Source organism: Nicotiana tomentosiformis, chromosome 4, assembly GCF_000390325.3.
Source record: "Nicotiana tomentosiformis chromosome 4, ASM39032v3, whole genome shotgun sequence".
Taxonomy (NCBI): Eukaryota; Viridiplantae; Streptophyta; class Magnoliopsida; order Solanales; family Solanaceae; genus Nicotiana; species Nicotiana tomentosiformis.
Window position 1 is genome coordinate 108,938,487 of NC_090815.1, and position 13,329 is coordinate 108,951,815.

At 35.7% G+C, this 13,329-nt stretch overlaps 1 long non-coding RNA gene across 1 annotated transcript; it reads right to left on the bottom strand.

Annotated features, from left to right (window-relative positions):
- Nucleotides 1-8,582: 8,582 nt before the first annotated feature.
- On the bottom strand, nt 8,583-11,162 carry LOC138910677 (uncharacterized). The gene is made up of 3 exons (XR_011415824.1): nt 10,949-11,162; nt 10,019-10,191; nt 8,583-8,843 (listed from the first exon to the last, which is right to left on the bottom strand). It is a non-coding gene; the product is annotated as an uncharacterized lncRNA (long non-coding RNA).
- Between the last annotated feature and the right edge of the window lie 2,167 nt (nt 11,163-13,329).

The window sequence follows — 13,329 nt, forward strand, 5'->3', positions numbered from 1 at the left end:
TTTAAGCTTGTGTAGCTTAAAGAGGGTGAATGACAAATGGAGAAAAAATGAAATATTTGAGTTTTCCTTGGGAAAGGGACATTGTTCCATATCGGAGGAAGAAAAGGCTTTTGATGGATATATATATATAATTGCTCTTCTTCTAGCTCTTAAAGAGTTAAGAAAAAGGCAAGCCTCGCGCCGTCGTCGTCGTCACTCGCTCGGCTTCGGATTTGAATTTGGATTTGGATTTGGTCAAAGATCGATTGATTGTTTCTGAAAGGTTGCAAACCTTTTCAGAAACAATGCCAGCAACTCTATAAATAGAGTTTGAATCCCAGAATCTTTCCTTACGAAATTTTCTGAGCTTCTTCTTCTTCTTCTTCTTCTTCTTCTTCTTCTTCTGCACAATATTTTTCAATGTGTTTTACGACCATTGAGTGGTTCGCAGTTCATCAGAGTTTTTGGTACCAATACACTAGTGAGTTAAGTCGTTCTATCCTGGGAGAATATATTCCAGTACCTTGGGTACTTGAGGGGAATAATTTTCTTAAGGACACACTGTATATTCAGTGGGCTCAATTTATTCCTATACTGATTTTTTGTTTTTCAGAATCTATTTTGTTAAACGAGTATTACTAACTTTCTATTTTATTTTTTCAAAAAGTTTAATTGTTTATTACAGCAATACAGAATTATAACATTCTTAAGGAATTATTTTTTAAAATTCTGTATTTTGTTTGTGGAGATTAAAATATGTGTGATTTTCTACTCCTTCTGAATTTTACTATTCTGATTTGAAGATATAAAAACTTCATCAGAGTATTGAAATTCGTAAAACGATTTGAAGAACATAAAAACTTCATCGTTTTTCTGTGAAACAGTATATAAAAACTTCGGTTTTATTTATTATACATATTATTTTTGTTAATAACAGTATTGTTTACTGTTCTGATTTTGCCATTAATTGAACTCTTCTGTTGATTACAGTAAGAAATGACAATTGATAACGGAAATTCTTCTGCGACTATTGCGGCAACGACGATAGCCTCGTCAAGCCAGACTGTTGTTCCACCGGCAGAGAAACCGGGGAAATTTTTCGGAGCCAACTTCAAAGGATGGCAGCAAAGGATGTTCTTCTAGCTTACCACACTTGGTATGCAGAAATTCACTAGTGAAGAACCTCCAGTGCCTGCTGCGGACATGCCGGACAATGAGAAATTCATGATTGTTGAGGTGTGGAAGCAGGAAGATTTTCTTTGCAAATGCTATATCTTAAGCGCTTTAGAGGATGACTTGTACAATGTGTACAGTGCGATGAATACTTCGAAAGAATTATGGGACGCACTTGAGAAGAAGTACAAGACTGAAGAAGCATGCTTGAAGAAGTTCGTGGTTGCCAAGTTTCTAGACTATAAAATGATAGACAGTAAAACTGTTGAACCCAAGTTCAGGAGTTTCAACTTATTTTTCATGACCTTATTGCTGAAGGTATGGTCGTGAATGAAGCATTTCAAGTGGCTGCAATGATTGAAAAATTGTCTCCTTCGTGGAGAGATTTCAAGAACTATCTTAAGCACAAGCACAAAGAAATGAAGTTGGAAGATCTTGTGATTTGTCTCAAGATTGAGGAAGACAACAAAACAGCCGATAAGAAGTCTCGTGGAAATTCAACGTATCATGGGAGCTAATATCGTTGAGGAGACTGCTCCAAAAAGTAAGAAGAGAAAGAGGTCTTCTGGACAGACTAAGGAGCAGAACAAAAAAAGAAATTCAAGGACAGCTGCTACAATTGTGGAAAAATCGGTCACAAAGCCCCTAATTGTCGTCTCCCGAAAAAGTATAAGAAGAAGGGACAGGCCAACATAGTGGAGTAGAATGATGACATTGATAATCTGTGTGCAATGCTTTCGGAATGCAACCTAGTTAGAAATCCGAAGGAGTGGTGGATTGACTCTGGAGCCACTCGACATGTTTGTGATGTCAAGGAAGCATTTGCGACTTACTCTACTGTTGGTCCCAAAGAAGATCTTTCCATGGAAAATACTGCAACAGCCAAGATTGAAGGTTATGGGAAGATATTCCTGAAGATGACTTCCGGCAAGGTGTAAACGCTCAACAACATTCTTCATGTTCCTACTATTAAGAAGAATTTAGTTTCTACTTCTTTGCTTGTTAAGAATGAATTCAAATGTGTATTTGTTTCTGATAAAGTTGTTGTAAGCAAGAATGAAATGTATGTTGGAAAGGGCTACCTCACAGAGGGCCTCTTCAAACTAAATATAATGGTTGTTGACAGTATGAATAAAATTGCAGCTTCTTCTTATTTATTGGAGTCAAATGATTTATGGCATATTCGTTTAGGACATGTCGATTACAAAACCTTGCGAAAGTTAATTAATTTAGAAGTGTTGCCTAAATTCGAGTATAATAAATTAAAATATCAAATATGTGTTGAGTCTAAGTTTGTAAAACATCCTTATAAGTCTATTGAAAGGAATTCAAATCCTTTATACTTAATTCATACTGACATTTGTGATATGAAGTCGACACCATCTCGAGGTGGGAAAAAGTATTTTATTACTTTTATTGACGACTGCACTCGATATTGTTATGTTTATTTTCTTAATAGTAAGGATGAAGCAATTGAAGCATTTAAGTAATACAAGAATGAAGTGGAGAATCAATTGAATAAAAAGATTAAAATGATTAGAAGTGATAGGGGTGAAGAATATGAATTTCCATTTGCAGAAATATGTTCGGAATATGGAATTATCCATCAAACTACTGCACCTTACACACCTCAATCCAATGGAATTACGGAAAGGAAAAATCGGACATTAAAGGAAATGATGAATTCTTTATTAATAAGTTCCGGATTACCGCAGAGTTTGTTGGGCGAAGCTATCCTTACAGTTAACCGAATACTCAACAGAGTACCCCACAGCAAAACGCAATCTATTCCATATGAAAAATGGAAAGGAAGAAAACCCAACTTGAAATATTTCAAAGTGTGGGGGTGTCTAGAAAAGGTACCAGTTCCTTTACCTAAAAGGGTTAAAATCGGACCAAAAACTATTGATTGCATTTTCATTGGATATGCTACAAACAGTAAAGCATGTCGGTTTTTGGTTCATAAATCCGATAATCCCGAAATTCACATTAATACTGTAATGGAATCAGATAATGCTGAATTCTTTGAAAGCATCTATCCGTATAAAACTGAATGTAAGTCGTTAAGTGAAAGACCTAAACGACCTCGGAAGAACCAAAGGAAAATACTCCAAGTATAGAAGATCCAAGGTGTAGCAAATGTCAAAGGACATCTACTTCCTTTGGACCAAATTTTGTGACATTCTTGCTTGAAAATGAGCCTCAAACTTTTAAAGCAACTATGTCATCTTCTGATTCAGCGTTTTGGAAAGAGGCAGTCAATAGTGAGATTCAATCAATTTTGGATAACCATACATGGGAATTGGTAAATCTTCTTCCGGGAAATAAGCCTTTAGGTTCGAAATGGATCTTTAAACGGAAAGTGAAAGCTGATGGAACTATTGACAAATATAAGGCAAGACTTGTTGTCAAAGGTTATAGACAAAAAGAAGGCCTTGATTACTTTGACACTTACTCGCCAGTAACGAGGATAACATCTATTAGGGTGTTAGTGGCACTAGCGGTTGTGTATGGTCTTGAAATCCATCAAATGGATGTTAAAACAGCTTTCTTAAATGGAGAATTAGAGGAAGAGATTTACATGGAACAACCTGAGGGTTTTGTGGTAACTGGTAAAGAAAAGAAAGTGTGCAAACTTGTTAAGTCGCTTTATGGACTTAAACAAGCACCCAAACAATGGCATGCCAAATTTGACCAAACAATGTTGGCAAGTGGATTTAAAATTAACGAGTGCGACAAATGTGTTTACATTAAAAACACTCCAGGTCATGAAGTCATTGTTTATTTATATGTTGATGACATGTTGGTAATGAGCAAAAACATGGTAGATATAAATGCTACTAAGCGCATGTTGGCTAGCAAATTCGATATGAAAGACTTAGGAGTTGCTGATGTGATATTAGGAATCAGAATTCATAAGACTCCACAAGGTCTAGCATTATCACAGTCTCACTACATTGAAAAGGTACTTGACAAGTTCAAGTATTTGGATTTCAAAATTTTCAAGACTCCAATTGACGTGAGTTATGCACTTCAAAAGAATGAAGGTGAAAGTGACTCACAATTGGATTATGCAAGAGTATTGGGAAGTTTGATGTATATCATGAATTGTACACGACCAGATATAGCATGTGCTATTAGTAAACTGAGTCGTTTTACAAGTAATCCCAATCACATACATTGGATGGCAATGAAACGAGTTTTGGGATATCTCAAACATACCCAAAATTACGCTTTGCATTATAACAAATATCCCTCCGTGATCGAGGGATATAGTGATGCAAATTGGATCACTGGATCATCTGAAGTTAAATCCACGAGTGGATATGTTTTCACAATTGGGGGTGGAGCACTGTCTTGAAAATCATCCAAACAAACGTGCATCGCCCGTTTTACAATGGAATCTGAATTCATAGCTTTAGATAAGGCCGGTGAAGAAGCTGAATGGCTCCGGAATTTCTTGGAAGATATTCCATTTTGGCCCAAACCTTTGGCATATATTTGTATACATTGTGATAGTCAAGCGGCAATAGGCAAGGCAGGGAGCGTTATGTATAACGGAAAATCTCGTCATATACGACGGAGACACAATACCGTTAGACAAATACTCTCTAGCGGTGTTATCATAATTGACTACATAAAGTCAAGAGATAACATGTCAGATCCACTTACAAAAGGCCTATCTAGAGAGGCAGTTGAAAGATCATCAAAGGGAATGGGGTTAAGGTCTAGGACAAGTCATCATGACGGTAACTCTACCTAGCAGATTGGAGATCCCACGAGCTAGGTTCAAAGAGATCAAACAAAGTTATGAATGACGGTTCAACATTGTCAAATAACTCAACCCATTCTCGTGATGAAGACAATGTTCAGAAATCGAGGTAAAGCATTAAGACTTTTTGATGAGTCAACAAAGCTTAAAGGTTTTTTAATGGTTTGCTAAGTCTGGAAGGATATGACCAGATAGTGTGTCTATAGGATTACACGTTTAGAAATCACCTATGTGAGTGTGAAGTGTAAGTCGCTTCAAGGGGAATGAAAGTAAAGGCCCATTCTCTAAGCACTCATGAAACTAGGCGGTGTTCATGGCTGAAACGAACACAACCGTGAGAACCATAGATGGTTAATGATTGATCGTGTGACTTATGTTGTCTAGGTATACAACAAAGCTTGACGGTTCAAAGATATCAAATCTATCGATTGACCGAGTATATCCGATATAAGTTCACTACGGAAAGTTCAAAGGGAAACCTACTTATCCAGATGCAATTAATTCTTGCATGTAAAACACACACGCGTCCGTGCATTCCTTTATTTTATAGCCATTCCCCATTCATGTGGGGGATTGTTGGGATTTTAAGCTTGTGTAGCTTAAAGAGGGTGAATGAGAAATGGAGGAAAAATAAAATATTTGAGTTTTCCTTGGGAAAGGGACATTATCCCATATCGGAGGAAGAAAAGGCTTTTGATGGGTATATATATAATTGCTCTTCTTCTAGCTCTTAAAGAGTTAAGAAAAAGGCAAGCCTCGCGCCGTCGTCGTCGTCGCTCGCTCGGCTCGGCTTCGGCATTCGGATTCGGATTTGGTCAAAGATCGATTGATTGATTAATCTTTTTGGACAAAATTCCTTTCAATTATTTAATTAATTAATTAAATAATTAACGAAAAATTCAATCTGGAATAACCCATGACCCGCGACCCGGTTCAGTCAGGCCCGTTTTCTTTTCCGGATTATTTTAAATACTTTTTTTCCGCAATATTTCAAACACCCCTTTTCCAACAGCCATGGTTGTTTCTGAAAGGTTGCAAACCTTTTCAGAAACAATGCCAGCAACTCTATAAATAGAGTTTGAATCCTAGAATCTTTCCTTACGAAATTTTCTGAGCTGCTTCTTCTTCTTCTTCTTCTTCTTCTTCTACACAATATTTTCCAGTGTGTTTTACGACCATTGAGTGGTTCGCAGTTCATCAGAGTTTTTAGTACCAATACACTGTTGAGTTAAATCGTTCTATCCTGGGAGGATATATTCCAGTACCTCGGATACTTGAGGGGAATAATTTCCTTAAGGACACACTGTGTATTCAGTGGGCTCGATTTATTCCTATACTGTTTTTTGTTTTTCAGAATCTATTTTGTTAAACGAGTATTACTAACTTTCTATTTTGTTTTTTCAAAAAATTTAATTGTTTATTACAGCAATACAGAATTATAACACTGTAGTGGCTGGTTTATCACGGCTAGAAGGGAGGAACTGTTGTTGAGCCATCGGGAGTATCTGTTGTGTGTTTGGTTGGGTAAACGTGGGGATAGAGAAGAAAGAAGAGTGTGAAGGAGTGAAAAGGTTTTGAGGAAGAGGTGTAGAAGAAGGTCCGAGTATGGAAGAAGGGGAACTTAGTGTGGTCGTTGCCGGCGCCGGCGAAGGGTTATTCTGCGCAGCCAACTGAGAAACAATCTGCTGAAGGGCTATGTTAATGGAACTTCCTTTTTTTGAGAAGCTGAATCTGCCTGTAGCTGTTGAACGGCTTCGGCTAAAGATTTCAAGCGGGTATTTTGATCACCTTCACCCATTGGTAGCGGAAGGACAATGAAAACACCAAATGGAACAAAGTAAAATTAATATTCAACTATATGGAGAAATTACAATACCAGTAATTCTCAACTTAGGAAAGAACATAGGATAACAAACAAAAACAAGAAAAGGGAGGGTCCAGATTGTTCAAATGAGCTAAGGAAAATAAAAGGCAACTTCTTTCATGCTCTATTCTGCCTATGCTCTTCCTTATATACTATCATGAGCTCAAGATATTCTTATCCTTCTCTAACAGATTTGGCAGTGGTAATATTCCTTTTGGATCAGGAACCTCATATTGGTCCAGGTGCTCTGGTAATTGTCTCTCTCTCTTGTAAGCGCCTGGGTATTGCTGATGTGTCCCGCTGGTTTGTTACATATACTTGGAATATTGGGTGAATGACAAATAGGACAGATCCGTGCCACTATTAATTTTTTGACTCCACTATTAATGTGACTAATATATGGGAAATTCATTTTAAAAGTTCCTTATTACAAAATAGTATTATACTTTTTAAGAAAATAAGCTTATGGTCATGTGTGTAACTGTGTATCCCATATCAATTAATATATATTTTTTAAAATAACAAAAATATTTTAAAAACATATCTGTAAGATGTAAAACAAGGAAGATTTTGTAGTATATTCTCAAAACATTAGTATTAGTTATAAAATAAATAAAGAAGTGTAAAATAGTAGTTTCATCGCTTATTCTTAAGACCTAATGAATATACCTATTGGGTAGAGATAATTTTTTCATGTGTGTGTTTTCCGATTTTTTTTCTTTTTATTCTTACTACTCTCTCCATTAACTAATTGTGTGGTCTCATACACAAAATGAAAAGTCATAATAGAGTCAGAAGTTTTAGGATTATGAGCCCGTTTGGATTAGCTGATTGTAAATAGTTGATAAGCTTAAAGTACTGAAAAGTATTTTTAAGTGCTGAATCTGATTTTTTAAATAAGCATTTACGTGTTTGGATAGACGTGCTGAAACTGATAATAAGCAGTTAATGTGTTTGGTAGAAAAGTGATGATAAATTGTTCTTTTATTAAAATGACTAAAATATCCTTAAAACCTTTACAAAAGGTTATAAATTAAAAAGTTTCTTTGTAAAGAAAAAGATGAACAATGAATATGGAATGAAAAGAAAGTTAAAAAATTTATTTTGAAAAAAATATTTTGTGAATTAGAAAATATTATTAAGGATAAACTAATATAAGCCTTGGTCAAACTAAAAGTGCTTATAAGCTAAAAAGTCATAAGTTGGGGGTGACCAACTTATGACTTATGGCTGATTTTAGCTTATAAGCACTTGGCTTATAAGCATTTTGGGTATTTACCAAACGCGTAAATAAGCCAAAAAGTGCTTATAAGCCAGTTTGACTAGTTTATAAGCTTAGCCAAACACCCTCTAAAAAGGTTTAAAAATAGAAACGCCCAATGATGAAGCCAACATGAAAAATCACACAGAAGACCATGAAATAACTTTGAGATAAAAAAAAATGACCTGCAAAAGTTACTGTGATAAAGGGTGTGTTTGGTACGAAGGAAAATATTTTTCGGCAAATGTTTTCCAATTTTCTCATGTTTTGTTGGCTTAAATATTTTAGAAAATATTTTCCTTATGAACTCATTTTCCTCCAATTGGAGGAAAATAATTTTCTTATCAAGAGAAGGGAAAATATTTTCCAAAACTCTTTCTACCTTCCCCACCCTCACCCTCACCCACCCCACACCCTCAAAGTTAAAGTGTTTGGTCAAGTTTTTAGAAGGAAACAATTTTTAGGGGAAGCATAAGCAGTGTCACGACCCAAAATCCAACTAGCCGTGATGACACCTAACCTCACCCGCTAGGTAAGCCAAATAACAATAATCCGATTCAATTAATATTTAACTGACTGTAATACACTTCCCAAGGACTGGTAGTACAAATCATGAGTTTATAAGATTTGAATTTACAAAGCTGGTATAAAATAAAATACATCATCTGTTTGAAATATACATGAACGGATTAATTATTCTAAAGCTACCAAGAACAAGAGGCAGCTGTGACTGGATAGCAGGTACATCTTCAATGCTAGATCCCGCCATGCACAACAACATCAGCATCCAAACTCTGCACGCAAGGTGTAGAAGTGTAGTATGAGTACAACCGACCCCATGTACTCAATAAGTAACAAACCTAACCTTAGGTTGAAAGTAGTGACGAGCCTGTACCAAGGTCAGAGTCTACACCCATATCCAGTAACATCTCATAACAATAAAATTGTGGCAACACAGAGAATAACTCAATAATAAAATGTTCAGCTCGTTCACAGTTCCGAAAAAATAAATATTTTATTTTCAAATATAATAGTAAAACTCAATTTGCTTCACTGAAATCACCAAAATATGAGTAAGTCTGAAAACTGTGATTTTTTCCAAAAAAAAACTTTCTTCCACAATAGAAAATTTCATTTTCAAATGGCATGAGAAAAGTACATCTCCATGCCTGCATGTCAATGTGCATACCAATGCAATACAACATAGTGATAAAACCATATGCATACTCTCAGAGTATCAATTCACTCAGCCCTCCTAGTCGCTCAATTCTCTCAGTCACTCAGTCCTCCCAATCACTCAATCCTCACAGTCACTCATGCCTCACAGTCACTCAATCCTCCTAAATCACTCGGCACTCGCACCCGACACTCACACTCAGTAGATACATGTGCTCACTGGGGGTGTGTACAGACTCCGGAGGGGCTCTTTCAGCCCAAGCGCTATAACAAGCCAATCATGGCATAAATCAATAAAACATGTTGCGGCGTACAGTCCGATTCCATAAACATCCTCACCATCAGGCCCTTGACCTCACTCAGTCATCAATCTCTCCAGTCTCTCGGGCTCGAAAATGTCATGAAAATTAGCCCAAAAATGATGATATGATGTATCAATAAATAAGAATAGAGACTGAGATATGATATAAATGAATGAACATGACTGAGTTTCAAATTTAAATTTAAATGAATTCAACAACAATATGACATCTATGGGTCTGAATAATACTGGCATATATCTTCAACATGATTTTAGCATGATTCTCAGATCAAATTCCTTTAACATATGACAATACAAGGAAAATGCCAAGATTAGTTTACTATAAAATTCCACGAAATCAATTACGTCATAATTTCAACGGTGCACGCCCACACACCCGTCATCTAGCATGTGCGTCACCTCCAACCAAATTACATAATACATATATTCAAGTTTCATACCCTCAGCTCCAAGTTTAGAAGTGTTAATTACCTCAACAAGACGAACCCAACGTCGAGCAAGCTAATCAATACTCAGGAAATTCCATTCCGCGCGTATCCACCTCTGAATGTCTTCTTGTCTCCTCAATTCAATGCCAACAATCCAAAACTGAAATCCACCCCTTAATGATACTACAACGATCTACTATACTAATCAACTTCAATCTGCAATATCAACATCCAATAGAACCAACATTAGTAACCAATTTCAAAGTTTAGACCATTTAGACAATTTACCAAACACCTAGTGGGCATACATTTATACATTTCTTAACTATAGAATTAGTTCTTCCAACTACCAACCAACAATTCATCCCACCATTATTTTTTAACAACTTATAATCCTAACATCACATGTGTGACCAACCATTTTTACCCAACCAACAAAATTCCATCAAATAATCACTTTTCAATTTCTACAATGGGCATTCATTTAAATTGAGAATTTATGGCTTCCAATCACTATACCATGAGTTCCAATACTTATTCATACTCATATTTCCATAATAAATCCATACATGTATACATAATATTCTCACACCCAAGAATGATGATATGATGTATCAATAAATAAGAATAGAGACTGAGATATGATATAAATGAATGAACATGACTCAGTTTCAAATTTCAATTTAAATAAATTCAACAACAATATGACATCTATGGGTCTCAATAATACTGGCATATATCCTCAGCATGATTTTAACATGATTCTCAGCTCAAATTCCTTTAACATATGACAATACAAGGAAACTGCCAAGATTAGTTTACTATAAAATTCCACGAAATCAATTACGTCATAATTTCAACGGTGCACGCCCACACGCCCGTCATCTAGCATGTGCGTCACCTCCAACCAAATCACATAACACATATATTTAGGGTTCATACCCTCAGTTCCAAGTTTAGAAGTATTACTTACCTCAACAAGATGAGTCCAACGTCGAGCAAGCTAATCAATACTCAGAAAATTCCATTCCGCGCGTATCCACCTCTGAATGCCTTCTTGTCTCCTCAATTCAATGCCAACAATCCAAAACTGAAATTCACCCCTTAATGATACTACAACGATCTACTATACTAATCAACTTCAATCTACAATATCAACATCCAATGGAACCAACATTAGTAACCAATTTCATAGTTTAGGCCATTTAGACAATTTACCAAACACCTAGTGGGCATACATTTATACATTTCTTAACCATAGAATTAGTTCTTCCAACTACCAACCAACAATTCATCCCACCATCATTCTTTAACAACTTATAATCCTAACATCACATGTGTGACCAACCATTTTCACCCAACCAACAAAATTCCATCAAATAATCACTTTTCAATTTCTACAATGGGCATTCATTTAAATTGAGAATTTATGGCTTCCAATCACTATACCATGAGTTCCAATACTTGATTCATACTCATATTTCCATAATAAATCCATACATGTATACATAATATTCTCACACCCAAGAATCATACTTTTTATGATCTACTTTTAATCCAAATCCCGCAATTGAAAATAAGGGTATGAAACCTTATATCTTTGATGAAGAACTTGAGGGATTTCTTTTTGGATTTCAAGGCTTGGACAAGAATTTGATGAACAAGACACTTCATCTACTTTCTCTCTCTAGAACACTCTCACTTCTCTCTAAAATCATCAGATAATTGCCCCAAAATAAGCCCCAAAGCCTATTTATCAAAATGGGGTTTGGTTATAAAAATAAAAAAATTAACCCTTCGAAATCAGGTCTACGCTCGCATAATGAACCGCAGAATGGGTATGCGGGCCGCATAATTGATTGCAAAATCGGTTCCTAGAACTGGGCTGTTCTGGTCCACTCTGCGACCGCAAAGTCGCAGAAGCAGTTTGGCGATCGCATAACGATTTTGCGATCGCAGAAGCCATTTTTCCAGCCTTTGGTAATTTGGTCATAACTTCTTGTACGAGTGTCCAAATGACAAACGGTTTGAAGCGTTAGAAACTAGACTCAAAGATATTGCATTTGATAGGTAATACACCATATAACACTTCGTATCATGATATTTATACTCATTTGAAGTTAGGTCTTATGCGAACTCACTTGAAACTTTAGTCTATTATGAAATTTCCAACTTGACTTAGACTTAGGGCTCTCCTTAGACCATAAACCATTCTTAATGCACCTCATACATATATTATCATGATAAATTGATACCATTCATATAATATTCCTTTTCTGCACCCAAAATAATATAATTAGAGCACATCAACATTCTTAATAGCGCTTAAGTACTTCGATTTTTTTTTTTTCGGGGTGTTACAAGCAGTTTTCGAGAAGCAGAAAAAGGAGTTTCTTCCCAAAAGCAATATTGAGAAAAATACACTTATAAGCACTTTTTAAAAGGTTGATCAAATACTACTCCCTCTGGTCCACAATAAGTGACCAATTTACTTTTTTATTTTGGTCCAAAATAAGTGTCCATTTATATAATCAAGAAAAAATTCAATTTGTTTTTTCAAACTTACCCTTATGTACATATCCCTGAAAAGTCTTTTACTCCTCATATTAACTATGCTGCAATATTTAATTAAGGGTAGTTTAGTCACACTAACTATTTTTGTCAAGAATTTTGTATTTCCTTAATGGGTGTGCCCAAAACAAATTGGTCACTTATTGTGGACCGGAGGGAGTAATACTGATGCTCAAAAATCTTTTTCAAATTGATTAGTCACAAACTACTTTCACCAAAAGTACCTTTTTAACAAACACTTTTGGAAAATGTACTTAGAAGCACGACAAAACAGGGTATTAAAGTCCGGGCAGGTGGAGACAAAGACATGAGCGTATCTAGGGGGTTCCATAGGGCACATGAACCCATGCTTTCCTCCTTACATCATGGTATAGTAATATTATATTTTTAAAAAAGCACTTAAATGTATGTGTGTGCGCACCCAAGCTCAAACTATCATATGATGCTACGGTTATTGGGTGCACCTGTCTAAGTAAGATTATGGGTGTGTTTGGTATGAAGGAAAATATTTTTTAATTTTTCCATGTTTGGTTGGCTTAAATATTTTGGAAAATATTTTTCTCATGAACTCATTTTGCTCCAATTGGAGGAAAATATTTTCCCTATCAAGAGAAGAAAAAATATTTTTCAAAATTCTTCTTCAACCTTCCCCACCATATTTCCCATCCCCACCAACCCCGCCACACTTATTGTTATGACCCAAAAGGTCATCTTTAAATTTAATATTCATTTATGTGTTCTGAGACCTTGAATACTACTTTTTAGCATTCCTCGGCTTGCGTG